At 38.5% G+C, this 19,531-nt stretch overlaps 1 long non-coding RNA gene across 1 annotated transcript in view; it reads right to left on the bottom strand.

Moving 5' to 3' along the window:
* LOC111628728 overlaps positions 1–19,127 on the bottom strand; it is a 96,658-nt gene extending 77,531 nt beyond the window's left edge. The window contains exon 1 of the long non-coding RNA XR_002757213.1: positions 18,859–19,127. This is a non-coding gene — a long non-coding RNA (uncharacterized LOC111628728). The remainder of the gene's footprint in view (positions 1–18,858) is intronic.
* Positions 19,128–19,531: the final 404 nt, after the last annotated feature.

The following is a 19,531-nucleotide window of genomic DNA, read 5'->3' as shown; positions in this document are numbered from 1 at the left end:
CATTAAACTACTAATTTCAAAATTTTAAATATTAATATTTGGAGAAATTATATAATAAATAAACGTTAAAATGAAACATTAACGACTGATCATGTTTACCAAATCTGTCTGTAAAATATTAAGCGATGCTCTAGGATATAAATAATTCTTCGCTAAAAAGAAACTCATTTAAATATGATCATTGATAGCGGAGATGCTAAATTATCATTTAATCGTGCAGAGTTGGCGTCCAAAATGTTTTCATGAGCAAATTTGCCACGTTACAACGCTGCTAACGACAATTTGCAGTGACTTACCTTCCACCGTTCACTCGCACTTCCTAAATTTGTGGATTTATATATTTTTTTCTCCAAACGTCGAGCCTATCTCCTTTGGCAGCGTGAAGTGTCGCCTGCAGCAGCAGAAGTCTCGGTGGCCAATTTTTCCACCGTCCGAGCAGCAGGCCAAGGCAAATATCCGACCGAAGAACGTGATCGCCATACTTTCTACGACAGACAACGTGACCAAACTAAAAGAATGGGCAGACGATGGAAAGACGTTTCTGGATCGCTGCTGATACAAATATATACATGACCATCCTTCTCCCAATCAGTTGAGGCCTTCTTAAGATAGAATATAAGGGCTAAAAGCTACTACTCGATGAATAAAACTAGCAAATTTCTTCTAAATCATAAACTTAACTTTATTTTTTTAGCATTATTTACTTCTAGTCTTACGCGGTAAAATTCGTTTCCATTTTAATTTAGAATAGAGTTCTTTCGATATAATTTTCTAAAACAGAAAAAGAATATCATTAATTAACTAGACAAGAAGCTACTTATAATGTTTGTCAACCCTGTTTCCATGATCTTATCACTTATCGACGTAAGAAAAGGAGGAGAAAAAATGCACAAATTATATGTCTGGATGTCATGACCATAAGCTAGAGGAGGGTCGGATTCGATTCTATAATCAAAGGTCATGAAAGTCGCCTAATATTAAAATAAAAAAGAGACATCCTAGCGTTTCATTGTCTATGATCCATCCAGATAAAATTATACGTCTACTATCTTAAAACGGGAGAAGTTTTTATTGATTTGTAAATGTATGCAAACCATATAATGGGTGTATAATGCATACTTATTCTGCCTTGGTTCTAAAATATAAATAACCCTCCTTTATACTTTAGCTTTATAAAGGGTTTATTTGTTACGCATAACGATTAAAAAAAAGTTTTTTCCACGTCTCCTTTTTTGATTCATTGTGATGCAAAAACTATTGTGACTGCAATCCTAAGCGGCCTTTAGCTCAACAAACTCGACTTGACTGATTATAAACAACCTGCAGAGCTTAGAACAAGTTAGAAAACTATTCTGGTTGTTAATATTTTTGGGACGAACAGCAGTACTCTCGCGTTATCCTCTGTCCAGCATGATTTAAATGTCAGCCATGCAGCAGTCCTGGCTAAAAAGAACAAGACTGTGTCATACTAACTCACCAAGTCGTGCATGAATGGATAGTCACAATGTCACTAAAGCGACAGGTGTGACTTAAATCCGAGTAAAATACCCCAATGATGACCTTGAGAGGTCATCGCAGATAAGAAGAGACAGCAAGTAGGAATGTGGTCACAAAAGCACCGATATCTGAAGTACAAAGGTTAGGATGTCTTGGCTAAGATGCTAAAGATATTGTACATACGATATCTACGCACTTCTTTTATAGAATTAAATGCAGCTAAGGATAACATTACTTCAATTTTTCTTTTATACTCTACAACCTATATGAGAAGAATATTTAATTTCATCTCTATGCCTTTAGAATTTTTCCCCCATATATTATCTAGCCATTTCTTACATATTTTTCGCATAAACTGTCTTAAAAACTTCTTAAAACAGACAATAATTTTAGAATGAAAATATAAGAACTATTCGACTCGTTCGTTTCAGTTGTGTATATTTTTACTATACAAATCTAAAAACATTTTAAAATATGCTCCAAGTTACTTGCCTGATTAAATTATTCGTTCTTGATTTAATTATGAACGTTTAACGAATATTATTTAAAAAACACCCGAAGTATTTTTTGCCGTTATTTTTATTTAAATCAACCTAAATCCCGTTAAAGCACTTTTAATTTACAATAATAAATATATTAAGAAAATCAACCGAGTATTATTATGCACTTGTTTACAAATGAAAATATGCTGTAAATAATTTCATTTTTAATTATATTTGTCGATCATTCCAGTTTAAAATCTTATAAATCAACTTATAATCTGGGAAAGTAAGTAAAAATATATATGTAAAAATGATTGTTGCAGTTTTAAAATTTGCTTTATTTTTTATTTCTTCTCGATATGTTTATGAATGAATTGGCGTTAATTGGATTAAGAGCACTGTGACGTTTCTCTTGCGAAATCGATGTTAGACGTTGTGAGGATGGAAGGGAGCATTTTTTGAGGATGTGGAAAATATGAAATAGTTGGATCAAATGCTGCCGACAGGTGGCGTTAGGGAGTCATGGCGTCGCTGATTCATTGAGGTCGGGGAGCAAAAAGTGGAAACTTAATAAAGGAATCTTCGTTTGGCCGACTTTCCCGGTCGAGTTATTGAAGATCGTATTTGAGAGTTGGACGATTGAACGGAAGTTGTCGACTCTCTGGAAATAGCACGTCTAGCTATTAAGGGGAGACTGGACGAGATCACGTGCTGCGTTAACTGCTTACTGTAAGACAATTCGGACAGAATGATGGCGACGACAGTAAAAGTGGCCGTCCACTGGTCCTCTAGGGGGACAGACGGACAGTCGTTATACGTGCTGGCTTTTTAACTTCCCGCTTGACCTTCCGAGTTTCAAAAAATCGAGAGGATCGTAAAACTATGATTGTTAACGTTTCTTGTGATGAAAAGTTGGGCTAGGATAAACGGAGAAGACGTCTCAGTCCCTAGGACATCATTGTTTCCTACTTAATCACCTTTTATTGTCTGGCTATCGTTTGGTTAAGTCTTACAACCGGTAGGAGATGGCGATGTCAATTATGTGGTTTAGAGACGAGATGGACACAGGACACCCGTCTTTCCCTCGTGGGGAGGTGACGCGCGACCCTTAAAAATGGAGCCACTCCTTTCACCCGGGGCTAATGGCTTCTCTGCCGTTGATGTTCGGAATGTGTGGCATTCAAACCGACGTAATTGGGAGCACGGGGTGTTACTTTAATTACGATAGTAAAAGGAAGAGAATGAGAAATTAGAAAAGACATGTCATCTTTCCATTCTGTACTGTCAGCTCTTGTAAATACCATCCGGCGGGACGGTTCCTCGTTGACATTCTGTCTTTGTACTGTCGGCCTGGAAAACCTCATTTCCTTTGATGGGTCGTAGGTTACGTCAGCCAAAGGGGACACGTCACCGAATACTGGACAGGATGTGACGTCGGCATGAGTCACGTGAGTGGAAGAAATAATCCAGTTGGTCTTTATTTAAACTGAACTTTCAAATTTCTTAAAAGTTAAGCAATTTATTACAAGCACCGAAATTCGGTCTCTATAAAGTTTTTCAGACTTTACATAATGAAGAATTTATTTTTATACATTATCTCTACCGCCAGCTTTTGATTTTTTGTAGAAATTGCAGATTTTGAAGCCAACTTTCGATCTTATAACGCTTTCGAGTCTAAAAAAAGAATTGAAGACGGTTGCGAAAAGATCGCAGATTGTCCAAATGTAAAGAGAACGAGAGAGGTGAGCCACCGTCCAGAGAGGTCAGGTTAGTCCAAACCGGATTAGCGCACGACGTAATGGCCAATTCCCTTCTAATCTTGTTTCGGTCCCTAAGAAATTGGATCGTGGCTTCCATAGTAAATAATACGGGCCGACCATAACGGCAGCGGTGGAAGTGCTCATTTCTCTATTATCCTCCCTGGGAAATTGAGTTTTCCCGTCCAATCAAGAGAATGAGACTTACCCTTCTTCCCCCTGCCCAACACGTGGCTGCAACTCCTGCGCCTGGCCCATAGGTAGGTCTTTCAATAAGTAAAGTCAATGTCGTCTGATATCATCGAAACTGCTTCCATGTTCATTCGGAAAGCAATTCGTCTTTGTTTGATTTCTCTCCCTCTTTGAGAAATTTATTTAATGTAAGTGTTCCTGCCCAATGTAATAAAAATAGGCCATATGTTATTTTCTCTGCTTTATTATTTATTTTTGTTACATTTTTGTGTTGAAAAATTTGAATAGTGCACTAAACTAATCGAAGATTGGGCCAGAGACTTCATTCTCTTTTGCGGATTTTTCTAGTTCAATATTTAGAGAGATACTACCCAGTATGCAAGCAGAATGTGAAGAGAAAACGAAGAAAGTGACCGACAGATAATTGCAGTCACTTCTGTTAGAGTCATCATCCCTATAGACCAGCAGAGCGTAGACGAGATGTTGTCGGCTGATCTCTTGAGCTCTGCCGCATCCTTCTCTGACGTAATGGCTGACGACTACTAATCCACTCTGGGTGTCAGCCACGGTCACTTCCGGTCTATCAACTGACCGGAAACCCGCAGACAGGACTTTTTCCCTTCCTTCTTTCTAATGCTAGATTAGAGGGCCGGATCGTTTCGCCCGTAAGAATGGCTGATGTATCATATGTTTTTTCTTCCTCTTGCCGTGTTAGCGATTAGTCTGTCAAATATAACGTCTAAGAATATGATGGCGCGTACGAGTAGAATACAGATTTTGGCATCTCTGACGCCTCTTCGATGTCTGGTTTGCATTCTGTCGAGAAATGCACACACGCCTTTCGCCTAACTGTGTGCCTACTGATAAATCACAAAGTAATGATACAGGTCGCTATCAGATAGAAGGATGACGTGATGATAAAATTAGCAATGGGACATAAAGATGGGATGGAAGGAAACGTAACAACACTAAAACAATAGGGGTATGCTAGTAAATGGCAAATTACCTGCTCTTTATCTCCGGACGAGATGGGTTACAGTGTAACCCGTTTGACACATACATTTCAATAACGAGTTATGTAGACTCGCACAATTTAAGGCTTTCTACACGGATAGCAGCTTTAAATATTATGCAGAACGTGTTTATCGTGATCCATTACTATAATATTTTTATTGTTTTAAGTGTACACGCACTTAATTAAGCATCGTATAACTTATATATTATCTTAAAAGATTGACAGCTATGTACGGTGATGTTAACAATCTAAATAAATAGGAAGGAAATCATTTTTATAATGAATTCGTAGCTTTAATTACATTTATAGAGAAGTGCATCCTGAAAGAAAATATTGCATTTGGATCATACGTCCCTGGCAATGAGCACATCTCTCTCTCCTTCTGAGACCTTATTCCTCTGGGTCTTTCTTGAATTACTAACCAATAGAGGCCAGAGAATATTATTGACACCTCGATATTCACTTCTCCGTACTTAATGTAAACAACACGTCGATATTTTCCTTAATGGATAGTTTATAGTCATCTCCTTCATTACCGTCCCACTCAATTCACTAGTAACAATTACCCACTTTCTGGCAATGAACTTCCCTATCGTTCTTTTTTTTTCCTCATTAATGAGAGTTTTTGAAACAGGTTGTGTTGACTTATATTCATACAGTATTTAAACTAATAGATTTATTATTATAATTACCTTACTACAATTAACAGGAGTTTGATTTCTTCCATCTTCTCTTCACTTTTCAAACTCAAGTTGCTGTCTCTGCTCGCATTTTTCTTTCGTTACCTGGGTTCAAAAATACGTTTAATTGAGTTAAAAATTGAAATGTGGCAGTTCTGGGTCAAGGATTAATGTATGTCAAGGCGTGCATACTTAACCTAAATTAAATACAGAGGTCACATATTGGTCCTAATTAGCTTATAACGTCTTACTCGAACTTGATGAATAAGAACTAAACATTATTTCATTTTTTTATAGACCAAAAATAACAGAATTGTATTCGAATTAAATAATAATTTTTAACTTATTAAATATCCTAATTTTTTATTATCATTTTGTTGACAAATTATCTGAGATAAGATATCAAATTTTTTAAAATGAAGAACTCCTGCTAGAAAAATATTATAATTTATATAAATTTTCGGCCAGTGTGATAAATGAGATATGAGATAACGAGAGACAAGTCTGGATGATACGATATCATCTCTAATTATCCAGCTGTCTGTCAGTCTGTACGTAATCAGAGAATCTTCTCTTTATAATGAGGAAGAATCGTTGCTTTTTCTGAGTTGATTCAAGCTTTTAAAGATATATACATATTTTTAATGAATTTATTAAAATTTTTCTTAAAATTTAAAATAATTTTCCTACATTTTTTTCTCTAAAAATTAAAAAAAAAAAAAACTTCCTGCTTTCTTTCCTTTCGCTGACTTAATAATTAGTGTTTTGCAACGGAACAACTTAAAATATATTTAAGTTTTAAAAATTTTAACATTAAAATTAACCAAGAGATTTTGAAAATTGAAATTTATAGGCTATATTTTATCGAATTTAACTGCAATTTTGAAATTTTTAGCAATAAAATTAATTATTTTACATTATTTCCATATAGGCTATTTCCTGTTAACAACCAAATTGTCGTAAGTTAATTTTTATTTAATACTTTTTGTTTATATTTCGATTCAACGAGATTTTCTATTCAAATTAAAACATTGTTTAAAATTAAGTCATATTAATTATTCAAAAGTCATAAGATATTTTTTAAAATATTTTAATTATTTTTCGTATTTTCAATGTTGTTTCCTTATTATTTCAATGTCTTTGCTTTTAAATGACTTATTTAATTTGTTAAATAATTTATTAATTGTTATTTGTGGCTGTTAACGATTTATTAATCAGCAAGTGGAAAGTAGAGATGAATGAAGAAAAAGAATTATTTTATCTTTAAACCGCAAAAAAATGAAATAAAAGAAAAATTACTCGTTGACTATAATTACAAAAGTGCATTTAGTAAGAGATAATGGGCTAAAATCTACCATTGAAAGAATTGGATTATCTTAATGATATTTTCATAAAGAAAAAGCCAATCGGATATTGCAGAGAAGGCGAAGTAAGAGGGGAGATGGAAGGACTAATCTTAGAAGTTAGTTTGTGTTAGATATCAGCTGGCGGCAATCTAGGAAGAAACTTTATTTAACAACGATATAACATCTGAGCGAAAGTAGGCCGAGCATCTAGTTGATTGGAAACAGTGGCGATATGCAAATGGGCTGCACAGCGGGGAAAATTTGACACACTCGCACCGAGAGCGATTGGATGTGGAAGAAGAAAAAACCTCGACAGGTTGGTGTCTCCATGGAGACGGGGTAATTGGGGATTGGGGGAGAAATTAGGCCCCCTATTAAGGGTAGACAGACAGCGCTAGGCGATGATTGAGAACACGGTTGTGTTTTGACACAAGACGATGAGAATTGATGAATGCGGTTTCGGGGTGGGTCATCGGTCCCGGGGACTCTTTCTGCTCTTGTCTCCCCTCTATTGTTGACCAAAGTAATTGTCTCCTGTTTGTTTATTACGGATTCTTCACTCCGGTACTGAGCTAACCATCGTGCCCATTTATTTCAACCCTCCTCTATTTGTTTGTTTTCTGCATCTCTGACAATCGGACGATATTCACATAAAGCAGAGATTATGATAAAATTTGCATTTCATTTCAGAAAATTCTGTTTTTTGTTATATATTATACTAACAATAATGTTAAAAATAAATTTAAGCTTTTACGTATAATATAAAGTATTACTTTATTATTACAATTATTAATAGAATATGCATGTTTTTCACAAATTGACGAGATAGAGAGGATAGCCTATCCTGATAGAAAATTAAAAAAAAAATTGAATATTTTTTCTCGACTTGGCCGATGCTTACGTTAAGTTAAAAACGCCGATTTATCCATTAAAGCGCTAAGCTGTTTATAAACCAGTTTAGGCCGGTTAAATAGTGTAATTTTCCAACTTTGTGCCTGCTTAGCCCGCATATTAATTGGAGTCGGACCAGCCATAGCCACAGGTGTTTCGACCGTTGGTTCCCGCCGGCGCTAACAGAGGTCGCTAGTGGTGATAGGAGCGAAGTCTCTCCCGTGTTGCCATGACGACGGGGCAGTAACAAAAAGAGAAACTTTTAAGTTGGTGAAGTTTAACTGCAGACGGCATTTATCTTCGGATGGAAACTGTGATAGAGAATGATCGGTGGCGCCTGAGACAACGTAAGAAAAGAGGAACGATCGAAAATACACTTCTTTTTTTTTGCGCAGCTGTTGGTCGCATCACGTGACTCGATCCACTCCACCTGCTAGGTTCCGCAGTCCGGCAACACCTGGACCGTCCCGACTGTGGCATGTGCTTAGCGTGCAACTTGGTCATCCAGAAGAACCGGGCGGCTCGAAAGCAAGTATTTGGGACGTGGGGGATTATCAACTGGCATTCGCCTCCTATCACGTCATCGAGCCGGCTCGTCAGCAGCTGTAAGGCGCCAGTTGTTCGAGTCGAAAGATGCCTCATACTTCTGAATTTCGACCACTCTAATTACCTCCTGTCTCCTTGGCTGTGGCTCTGCCTCTTTCATAGGAGGTCTCCCGCCTACTCAATCCTTCCACCGGGAATTCTCAGCAGGGGTGCACCGTCGACAAATCCCTATTTAATTTCTTTCTTGCCGCTCCATTAAAAATGTCGGGTTAGTCATTACGTGTGTAGATCTTCCAACACCTGAGTCTGGCGCGCTTTCATTTTTTTCTGTCTTCCTCTTCCTCGCTCTCTCTTTTCTCTCCGCACATCTGCAATCCCCGACATCGCTCCAACGTTTACAAAATTTCCCACAAACCCGTTCTGTACACCATTTATTACGAAACCCACATACTTTAAGAGGAATAAAAATGATCCGCATCTTCCATATTCGTTCAGATAAACTGTGAATAGTGTATTTGCCCTGCGCCGCGTCGTTTCGTAACAAACTAGGCTTGAGAAGAGACGAGTCGGATTGTGTCAAAATAAATCGCTTAACTTCGTAATCGGGCTTACTGTCAAGCATTGTCGAGTGCTGTCATATAGCAGTACTCACTCTGTAGATTGTCTAACCAGTTTTGTTATCGGGCTTCTCAATCGACGTGTGCAGACTATCCCATCATTCCGTCACAAAGTGGAGTTGGCAAATTGAGAGGTTGTTGGAAAAAATTAAACTTATTTTTATTTTTTTTTTCTGGAATTATTGAATTTCTCGTATCTACTTCTGTAATGTACAATAATCGTTCTCACTTTATATTGAAACAATCTTAAGAGATGACAATGAAAAAAGGAACATATTTTCACGTCTTGTTGAGTTGGGGAAAGGCCAATTCAGCTGTAACAGCACGTACTGTAGTTAAAATGATGATAAATGGCTTTCTGCACTGACGAATGACAATGTTTGTTATTTCTGCAACGACTACAGATATTTCTGCATGATGAGGCAATCACCTTCAAGGATCTTTCTTCTAATAGGTTCTTTCGTCTTGTGACGTTTTGCATCCTTTACTGGTGTAAAATTTATTATTGTAGACTCGACCACAAAATAAAGAATCGTGCTCAAAATTTGGAAAAAAGAGGCTGACTTTCACTTTTAAGATAAAGGGAATTTTTGCAACTCTGGATCCTGTTTTCTGATTAACTTTCGTAGTAAAAAAATTTCATCTCATTGCGTGACTTGTCGACACGGTACAACTAAACCTTTATTCTCTGCAACGTTTCTAATTACCAAATCAATTATAGAAATGAATAGAGTTCGCACATTGAGCACGAATCTCCTACTTTATTAGACTTGGGTAGCTTATGATTCTGTAAAGAACGTCAAGTGTTCTGTCATTGCTGTCTGCATAGACTGCTGAACGATCCAAAGTTGGTTAAAAATTAAAGTTAACCTAAATTAAAAATTCATTTAGACGATACGACCTTCAGAAAAACTTAAATATATTTCCTGCAAACGTCTGTTTTTTATACATTACGTTGTGTCGAAGCACTCCGATTACAGCAAACAATTTATAAAAAACTTAAACTTTGAAAATATGTAGCTTAAAGAGCGTAAACAAAAGAGAAATATTTTATTTTTATTTTTATGGTGGGAGTTTAAAAGAAAATTCAAGCGTGGGCCTCTTGTGAAGGTTCCAAGACAATGTTTCAAAGTGGCGCTATTTAGAAAGGAGATGACATTAGCCTCCTTTTGGCAAAAGACAAATGGTTAGAACTCACGTTACGTGACGTCAAATAGGAAATAAAGAACCACCTGCACAGATTTTTGCCTCGTGTAGTCGAGTTTAGCCTATGGGCTGCCACTTTCTCCGCAGGTATGAAAAGAAGGAAGGAAAAAATGTTTTTACGAGGATGAGTTACGATGCACAAAAAATCACCAACGTGTAATAATTCCAATTAAAGTTTCAGAGAAGAGTGAAAAATGCTGATCAGAAAGTAATTTCTAGTTTTATGTCAGAAATAAAGCGGAAATCGCATCATAATTGGCAACATTCCTGGAAAACAAACCAATCATCAAATCCTCATTGAAATTGTTGCGAATTGGGCAGTTTTTTCTTTTTCTCCCTTATCATTGGGACAGAGGAAAGGGGGTAAAGAAAGAAAGAAAAAAGAGGCAACAACAGAAAAACCCTCGGGAACCCTGAAGGTCTTTCGACATTTCCAGACACAATTCGTGTCCCAGTTTAAAATTTCTCATCGATTGGAAGGTTAATGAAGTTAAGGAGGAGAGCCGGAGAAGCCCGGGGCTCCGTACTACGAGATCGCACCAATTTCCAAACTTACAATTCATTTCCTGACTTTCCTACACTTTCTTATCGTTGATTGGTTATCTGAATTTCCGGTGCCTGAATTAGTGACGTCTTTTTAACTGGTTCTATGCCAGTCACGTCTTGTAAAATCGATGTCGTTTGGAGGCACGGGAGTATCAATAAAGACCAGACTTCCGAAACCGGTAAATATAGTGAGGTGACCAGGTTAATTTAGCACCAGACGTTGCCTCTAGAAACAAGTCTGTATCGTTGTAATACCATACAATTACACAATCATTTTCTGCGCTAACTTGTCATTAGTTCGGCATTTTGGACACATCTGCTGTCCCACTTTTATAGCGTCAAGCAGTCTGTGGAGAGACAATAGTTATCAATTGTCGAGATAGTCGTATGCTACTAGTCGGAATCTACAAAACTGGATCTAGTCGAAAAATTGCTTTCAGCGACGGGACGCACATAGGCGAGTGCTTTAGACGTGACTTCTCTTAGCTAGTCCTGGGAGAAAACGAGATTTACTAAGACGTAACGACAAGGAGAGGATGGTTTGGCGCTCTCACTTGATTTTCCCCAATAAAAAGCCAAGCTCGTGGTCACTTTATCTCTTCATCCCCCGTACCTTCCGCCTCGGAGCGCTGGCGCCAATTCGATTTCCTTCCCTTCACGTCCACAGCCGAAATCTGTGGGTCAGAGTGCGGGGGGGAAATCTAATATTCTGTCTTCCATTGTCCCTGCCGTCGGCGTCCATCCCTGGGGATTGCTGATATGTCCCTTAGAACCCTTAGGGAAACGTCGGAAAAAATTGCCACCTCGCGCGACTACCACGTGATTTCTGATGTCATGATTCCACCTTGGAAAAACAATTTTTCGGTAAACCACAAGCTGTTTTGAAAGTAAATCAACATCGGTTTACAACGTGCCGCTTTCCTACAGCCCTAAATAAAAAATGGTGTAAAAACGACATCAGTGCTAGCACCGTTTATACCCATGATATTAAAGAGCTCGTTTCGAAAAAGTAATTTTATGTAATTACGCGTTTTTGATATATCAAGACGATATTGGATAGTAAATTTTGTAGAAACATAAGGCAACCGAAAGTAGTCCATCCACTCCCAATAAGATATGTTATTCATCAAAATCGATTGAGCCGAAGGGAGAGTCTTTCAAAGCGAAAGATAAACATTTAAATCAAGTCAGAAGTGTATTTCTATTTAGAAATACTTGTCCCAATTGGCTCGGATTCTTAGAAAAAAAAATTAAACAACCAGAAAAAATCTTGTCAAATGCTTTTATCAATATTACACTCTTGTAGAAATGGTAGAAACACTTTGTTAGATATAGCCTATACCTGTACAGTACTTACTTGTGTTTCTAAACAATTTTCAAATGTCGACTCGCTTACTTAACAACTCAGTGGAAATATATATTTTTTTTAAATATTAATTAATCTAGAAGATAATCCTACTTATATTTCGCGTTCTTATAATTATTATTTTAATTCCTCTGACATTAAAAATTTTGTTAGAATTTTATTTAAATTGTGCAAATCGCATTTTTATATTCACGGTAATCATACAATTTAACGAATAAAACGTTTTAAGCAAAAAAATCGAGTAAAGAAAAAGCAGAAAAGATGAATTAGATAAAGATAAGCTTATTAAAAATAAGAATTTACTTAGGGAAAACTTGTTTATTACGAAGGTTCTGAAAGTTAAATTATATCTTGGAGTTTTTAATCATCCGACAAAAGTTATTTTTCTGATAAGAGAGATTAAACATTTGTAAAAATAACCGAAAAGATATTTATCTCGGGAATTGCGGCTTTCTCTTTCTCGCTCTTTTCTGATAACAAGTAGCACGCTTAACAGCTGATGATAGGAGCAGCTGTTGAGCAATAGCCTTGACCCAAAACGTTTTCATTCCGTCCTAACTTAGTTGACCCTTTAGGCCATCTCGCAAGGAACTTTCCTTCACTGACTCCATAAAAGACACTAAACTCCACTTTTTATGGAAAGCGAAAATTTACCGAGATCTGTCAAAAGACTTAAGTCGTCAATTGAGTCTTTAACTTGTCTCATTAATTACTTACCTTCTCAAACCCAAACCATCTCCTATTCAGCCTATTAATTCTTACTACCGAATTCCTTTCCGAAAGTAAAAAAGTACCACGGCGTGCTCCTAGTCTATCTTAATGATATCTTAATAGCGGGTTTTCTATGATATATTAAAGGACCACTACTCGACCATCTTTCAATTTACCGTGAATCAGGTTTAGCTCCTATTTGCTTGTGGATTAATTGTCATAATTGCCTTAAATTTTCTTCAGCAGAGGCGAAATGGGCTGTCTCGTATTTGCCATTTCTCGTAAGCCATTCGTCACTTAATCATCCGACAATGAATAGGCTCAGACATCTTTATAAACTTGTTAAAAGTTAACGTCACTCCTTCCCTCTCCGAATAAAATTAAATAAAAATATAATCAGGAAAATTGCTAATTTTAAGAAGCGTTCACTTATGATAAACGTTCGGAGGGAGAACCTAAAACAGATTGCACAATTAAGAAGAACATTCTGCCATCCTCGTATTTTAATAACGAGTGGTGATTTCTCCCTCTTCTCGTTTTGAATGGATAGCTAAGGCAGCCCTAGCATTAAATAAACTTAGTACGAGGAGGCCTTTTATCGCCAATTACCTCTAGAACTATGTCGTTCCTCCTAGTGGACATGGTGTGTCATTGTACTTAGTTAAATTGTGATGGAATTTCCTGGTGTCCCGTCCAGGAACCAGATCCCGTGACAGGAAGATAGAACATAATAAATTGTTGTATGTTTAGAACGGCGAAGAAAGTCAGGTAGGCCAGCCTAAGGCCAGGTTCGGTAAGCTGGTTTTCTTAGATTGCAGCTGTCCCAGGTAACAGGATATCCTGGTTAGGGTACAGCTGCCTGGAGGACTTAGTCGATATGATGTAGTTTAATCACTTCTGGTCTGTCTACAACTTTTTTCGTTTCACATTACGACTTAAGACCTTCCAGGTTCAAATAAATAAATATTATAATTTATTAATCGTTTCTCGTAACGGATTGCTTAGCGGAAAAAGAACGATAATGCTAAATACTACCATAATTATGTGACATTACTGGTTATTGTCTTTTAATTTAATTTGTTGTATTTTTTTTATTATTATTATTTTTTTAAGGAAAGTGCATGCAGTGTAAAACACTCAGCTACTATTAAGGGTCATTTTAGAATAATTGGTCAAATCTACTCTTTTAATAATAATAAGATTTGACCGCGCTATCATTTTCATCTTCATCCTTGAGTAGAAGCGAATTTTTGCGAATCCCTTAAGGTATACAACGAAGGTCACCACGAGAGGGAGGGTAGACCATTTTACGGACTGTAAGTGTACGTGTGTGTGTGTGTAACCCTGCCTATCCACTAAAGCCTGCCTTATAATACAATGCTTTCTTCCGTCAGGGTTATGATTAAGGATAGAACTCGCAATACCACGTGACGGGGTACTCACTGCTAGCTAGATAACGGTGATTACCGAGGGCGTGTGACACAAGTGGTTAAGGAACTAATTCGAGCCGTCCCTCTTCCTAAAACAGTCACGTGACTCGAAAGGTTTAAAAAAAATGAAAAGAAACATCGTGTCACCCCACGGATACACCAACAATTGATATTTTAATACAACTCATGTATGAGAAGTTCAGTATTTTCACTCACAGATTCTTATCTTATATTTGAAATTTTAATTAAATTATGAAGAAAAAAATGCCAAAATATGTTTGACTGCCATGTTATTTTTTCCAATCATAAGTTGAAACAAATTTAATATTGTCATGTGATTTGTGTGTTGGAAGGAGATAGGAGTTGTCCGGTTAGAGGTCTTGCAAGCAAGGTATCACATCCGAGACGATGCGGATGGAATAATAAGAAACTCATGCGAAAACAAAAAATTATTAGCACTGACCTTCTTCACCTTTGTTCGACTTGGAGGTTGGAAGTAGAGAGTCGAGTAAGCTGAGCACGAATCGGACGAGTCTATTTTAGCCGCAGGCTACAGAAAAAAGGGTTAGGAAACAGGAAGAAAAGCTATTACTTTCCTGTACGCTATATCTGTCATTCCTCGGTTCATGTCCTCGTGCGTCCTGTCAAAATTTTTTGGCTTCTCCTCGGTGCTTAAGGCAGATAAAACCTGTTTACCACTGGCAGACGGGATTCCTATTTTTTCGTTCTTTCTTTTTTTAATCAAAATCCTTCGTAGTTAAAGAGGAAAAAATGCAGAGAAATCGAAAAGCGCCGTAGTTAACGCTACTCGTTTGGTCTTCCAATCTATTCATCATCGATGCAACTATCTCCAATTCTATACGCAACAGCCCGGGGTAATTACAGAATCAAACAAACATCATCTCTCATCGCCAAGCAGGAATTTTACATAGATTGTCCAGCATCCAGCAAGTCTAACGAATTTTTATTTCTTCTCTTAGTGAATTCCTCCATATTTATTTAACATCTGCACATGAATGGATCAAAGTAAGTTTCAAATGTGTCGCCCCGGGCCGAGACAAACATCAGCTTTGTTTTAATTCCTCTTTGGGAGTTTTCTCTGCAAACAGGTTTTTGGCAGCTTCCCTTTCCCCTCAATCTGCGACTTTATGCTTTTGGAAATGGCAACTGCGGATGAATATTCAATAGTACATTCAATGAGACTTAAACAAATAGTTCCACGCGCTTTCTTTTTGTTCCTAGCGCTATTGATATAGCTCGAGGGGAATTTAACAGTGGTAAACAGTTTACGCACCACACAACCAAGATGGAAGCCATTCAACGGCTGTTCCAATTATCCTCTACCACTCCATTGTATATCCTTGATTTCCATAGTTTAAGCGAGAGAAAGAGAGAAAAGGGTGGAGACTTACCCCGTCCGAATGTCCACTGCACGTACTGATTTACTACTCCGTGCGACACGGCTACAAACGTCTTCTATTATTGGCTAATTACCGGACGGTTGCTGCGGAGATGGAGTTTATTGGAAACTCCTGTCTGAATACAAACGACGTTAGTAAGATCAGGACTCTAAGCTTCAGCCAAGGTACAAGTGGATCGATGCTTTTGCTCGTTTGAGTTACCCAGATAAACGGGCATTTAAATAAATAGCTACTGTATTACGTTTCTACTTAATAGAACAAAGTTATTGTTTCGGGCATAAAAATCAAACGAGTAGAGAGAGTTTGAGTTGGTGTTAGATAGGCTAATTAATTTTTGATGATTTTTTTCTACCTCGAAGAGTCGTGAAAACGCACTTTCGTTAGATAAGGTTGCAGTTACAACGAAGAAAAATGCCGTTAATTTCGCCGTATACTTCATTACCCACCCTCCTACAATCTAGACTAATTCTTGTTAAATTTAAGATCCGAGCTATCTTAAAATGATCTTTAAGCTCTTCGAAAATTATGTTAAACCATTTTTAAATGCTATATTAGTATACATAAAAATAGTTTAAAATAACATTAAACTTATTTTAACGATAAATAAAATAAATTTTAGATTTCACTTGCTAAAAAATCACTACAATTTAATTTAAAAATTGTAGTATTTAACTTAAATTCGATTACCTCTGGGAGATCAAATGCAATACATTAATACATCAAATCAATTTAAAATAATTTAAAAGTGAAGAATACAACGTCCTTAATCATTTTAAAAATAAATTTTAATAATATTAAATATTAAGTAAATAATTGTCTTGCAATAGTGAAGGTTAAATTGTTGTAGAAAGGACGTAAATTACCGAACTTTACAGGGAAATCAAGAAGTGAAGCCGCAAAAAATCAGCGATCTTCTGAGATTAATTTCTAACAAAATATGATACGTTTTTAATGAGAATTGTCGAGATGCTTCAACTGCATTCTTCTCATTCTTAAAATAATCAAAAGCGACTGAAAAATTTCCAAGCTACTCTTTATGTTTAAACTGCAGAAAATATTTTATTTTTCAAACCGAATCAAGGGTTTGCGGATCGATTTTATAATGATTTATAGAAGATAGAACAAAGATATTGAAGAGTAAGAGACTCGATGGCACCGCTGAACATGATGAATGACGGAATGAAACTTTCTCATCCGTCTTTTGTTGGAAGGAAGCTCTAAGACTTCCGCAGTCAATCTTTACCTTTAGCTTATCTTTCGAGCTAAAAATCGGCGTAAGAATTTTGGGTCCAGTTCCGATACGCCACGGTTACGCGTCTATCGTCCCAGATTTTGTAGGTTATTTTCTTAAAGATATTAATTACAACTTCTCCTTGACCCTTGCTACCCGGCTGTCGCCACCAATTGGAGAAGATTTCCATCAAGAATCCATTTATAACTCGGGCCCAAAATAGCCCAAGGCGGCCATCTTCACGCTTAATTAAAAGAGGTCATTTGAATAATTCGGCTCGAAGTGGCACTAGAGGGCACTATTACACACTGACCCGGCCACCTACGTAAAATTCTGGTTTGGACGACCCGTGGCGATAGAATTACGGAGAAAGAACGGTCGTCGGAGGTGTCTGCGTCGAGTGACGCGTGGCAAAAACTCTGAATGCTTAATGACACGTCTTTAACATCTCCCCAATCAGCGGTTCTCCGTGTCAAGCGTGCAGCCTCAAACCCACAGCCCGCCAAATCAGTCATTAGCAGCCTCCGCAGCATCCACGTCGCCATGGAGACCACCAATTAGTGCACCGTAAACATGTGGCCGTGCTACTACGTCATCGATTCGTGTGCTGGCACGCAAACACTCTTTGCCGTCTCTTCTCGTGTTACCGACGGTAACGTAAGACTAATCGTCTCCATCATGATGGCTTCGGATGGTTCTCGGTATCTCACTTATACACTGTATCAACGCCAGCTGTGCCATGGCGTGCGGTCAAACCGAGCAGGCGGGCAGCTCGTTGTCTCTTATTAAATCTTGCAACCAGTCGGCAACCTCCCGATTACTAACTACGATTTGTCAAAATGCACTTTGTCGAATCCCGTTTCACCTGTCGTCATATTTATCCCATTGTAAAAAAACTAGAAGAATAATAAGAAGAAACAACAACCACTATGTTAATGATTTCGGACGCACTTGTTGATATCCGCATTTATCAGTAAATAGAGATTTAACGATTTTTTAAAAGTCGAATTTTATCCATAAAATTCATTAAGGAACTCTCCAATGACGCGATTTGATTTAAGCTCCGATGGGAGGAGAGCCGCTCCACGAGTTCAATTTAGTTGGACTATCGCTATCGCAATTATAATAGTCTCTACCACTTTAGTTCTATCGTGTAACAGGGACGAATATCGCAACTGTTCAAATAAATTATTGAAAGGTAAGGGAGTGCCAACGATTCGCACGCGATCTTTACCGAGTGAAGTAAAAATGGCAAAAATCACTAGCCCGGAGCGTGGAAACGCGGTTACAGAAAAAGAATAATCGCATTGACGGCGATAATGTTTTTTGCTATATTTGCAATATGGCGGACGGTGACGTAAGAGATCTACAAGTTCACCTTGAAGATTGGCGGTGACGTCACCGACCCGCTACCCTAACGTAGCTACTCTGTTTACGTGCGACGGTGTCCTTCGAGCGGTGTTAATATAGACTGCACAACTTTTGGACGACATCCAATGGTTCGTAAACGAGGAAAAGTATCGACCGATAACGAATCGCGCCTGTCAGATCGAAGAAAAAAACACCAGACAATTGTTACACCGACGAAACGCATTAGCGCTAATCGCGTAGTAAAGCGTAGGCCCTCGCTACCGTACACGGCACGAATGTCGTCAACCGCTAGCGATCTTCGAGGCGCGAACGGGACGTACGGACGCCATTTTGAGTCCCGGAACGTCTTCTAGTTGGGACGGCATCTAGAAGTATCCGGCGGAACGGCACGGAACCAAAAAACCTAACGTCCCACACTCACCCGATCGGCCATTTCGGTTGGCGCTGTCTCACGTGATGCGTGCGAAGCGGCGATAGAAGGCAACGCGGCACGCGTATCACGCACGTTCCACCCACACGAGCCGCGCGACGCGTACGTAGCCGCGAGTCTCACCTGAACGGCTGGAAGTGGTGGTGGTGGCCGGTGGTGTCTCAAGGTAGTCGTCGCTTCTCCGTCACGGCTCCCGTCTGCCTAGCCGGGACCCCGTGCCGGGTGTGTCTGGCGCTCGCCCGTTATGTATGCAAAACCGCCGGGACTCTGGCATTCAGTAGTTGAAGAGTATTAGCAATGGTAATGATGACTGTAGTGGCGGCCAGGCTTGCAATGAGTTGCCTGTACCCAGAGGTTCGCAAAGCTGCTAGTGGGAGAGACGAGGCTTTGCACGCAACCTCCGCGATTAATATTTTATAGGGGGGCGAGCTCGGCTCAACGTCCACGCTGAATTATCAACAAAGACGAGGATGGCAAGCCTAAACAGCCAAGTCCGGCTCGTGTATGGGACCGTGTTCGGCATTCTCAATGCGGCAGGACAGCTTCCACTCCTTGTCCGGCAGCACAATGCCCGTTCGCCTTTCTTCCTTGACTTCTCCCCTATTTTCGGGGGGTGCCAAATAGGCTTAGGGGACCGGGGTTCCGTTCGCCTCCGGGCCGGCACGTCCCTCTTCTGTCAACACGTTTCGGACAGTCGAGTTAATGTCACTTTTATGTCCAGAAATCTCCTCCGGTCTCGCACCTCGTTTAACTCGATTTTTTTTAAACCTCCGCCTCATCCCGTAACTGGCTTAAC

This window comes from Centruroides sculpturatus, unplaced genomic scaffold, assembly GCF_000671375.1.
Source record: "Centruroides sculpturatus isolate CEXI.00-Female unplaced genomic scaffold, Cexi_2.0 scaffold598, whole genome shotgun sequence".
Classification (NCBI taxonomy): Eukaryota; Metazoa; Arthropoda; class Arachnida; order Scorpiones; family Buthidae; genus Centruroides; species Centruroides sculpturatus.
Note: the sequence above shows the minus strand (reverse complement) of the source record. Positions and strands in the feature narration are given on the sequence as shown.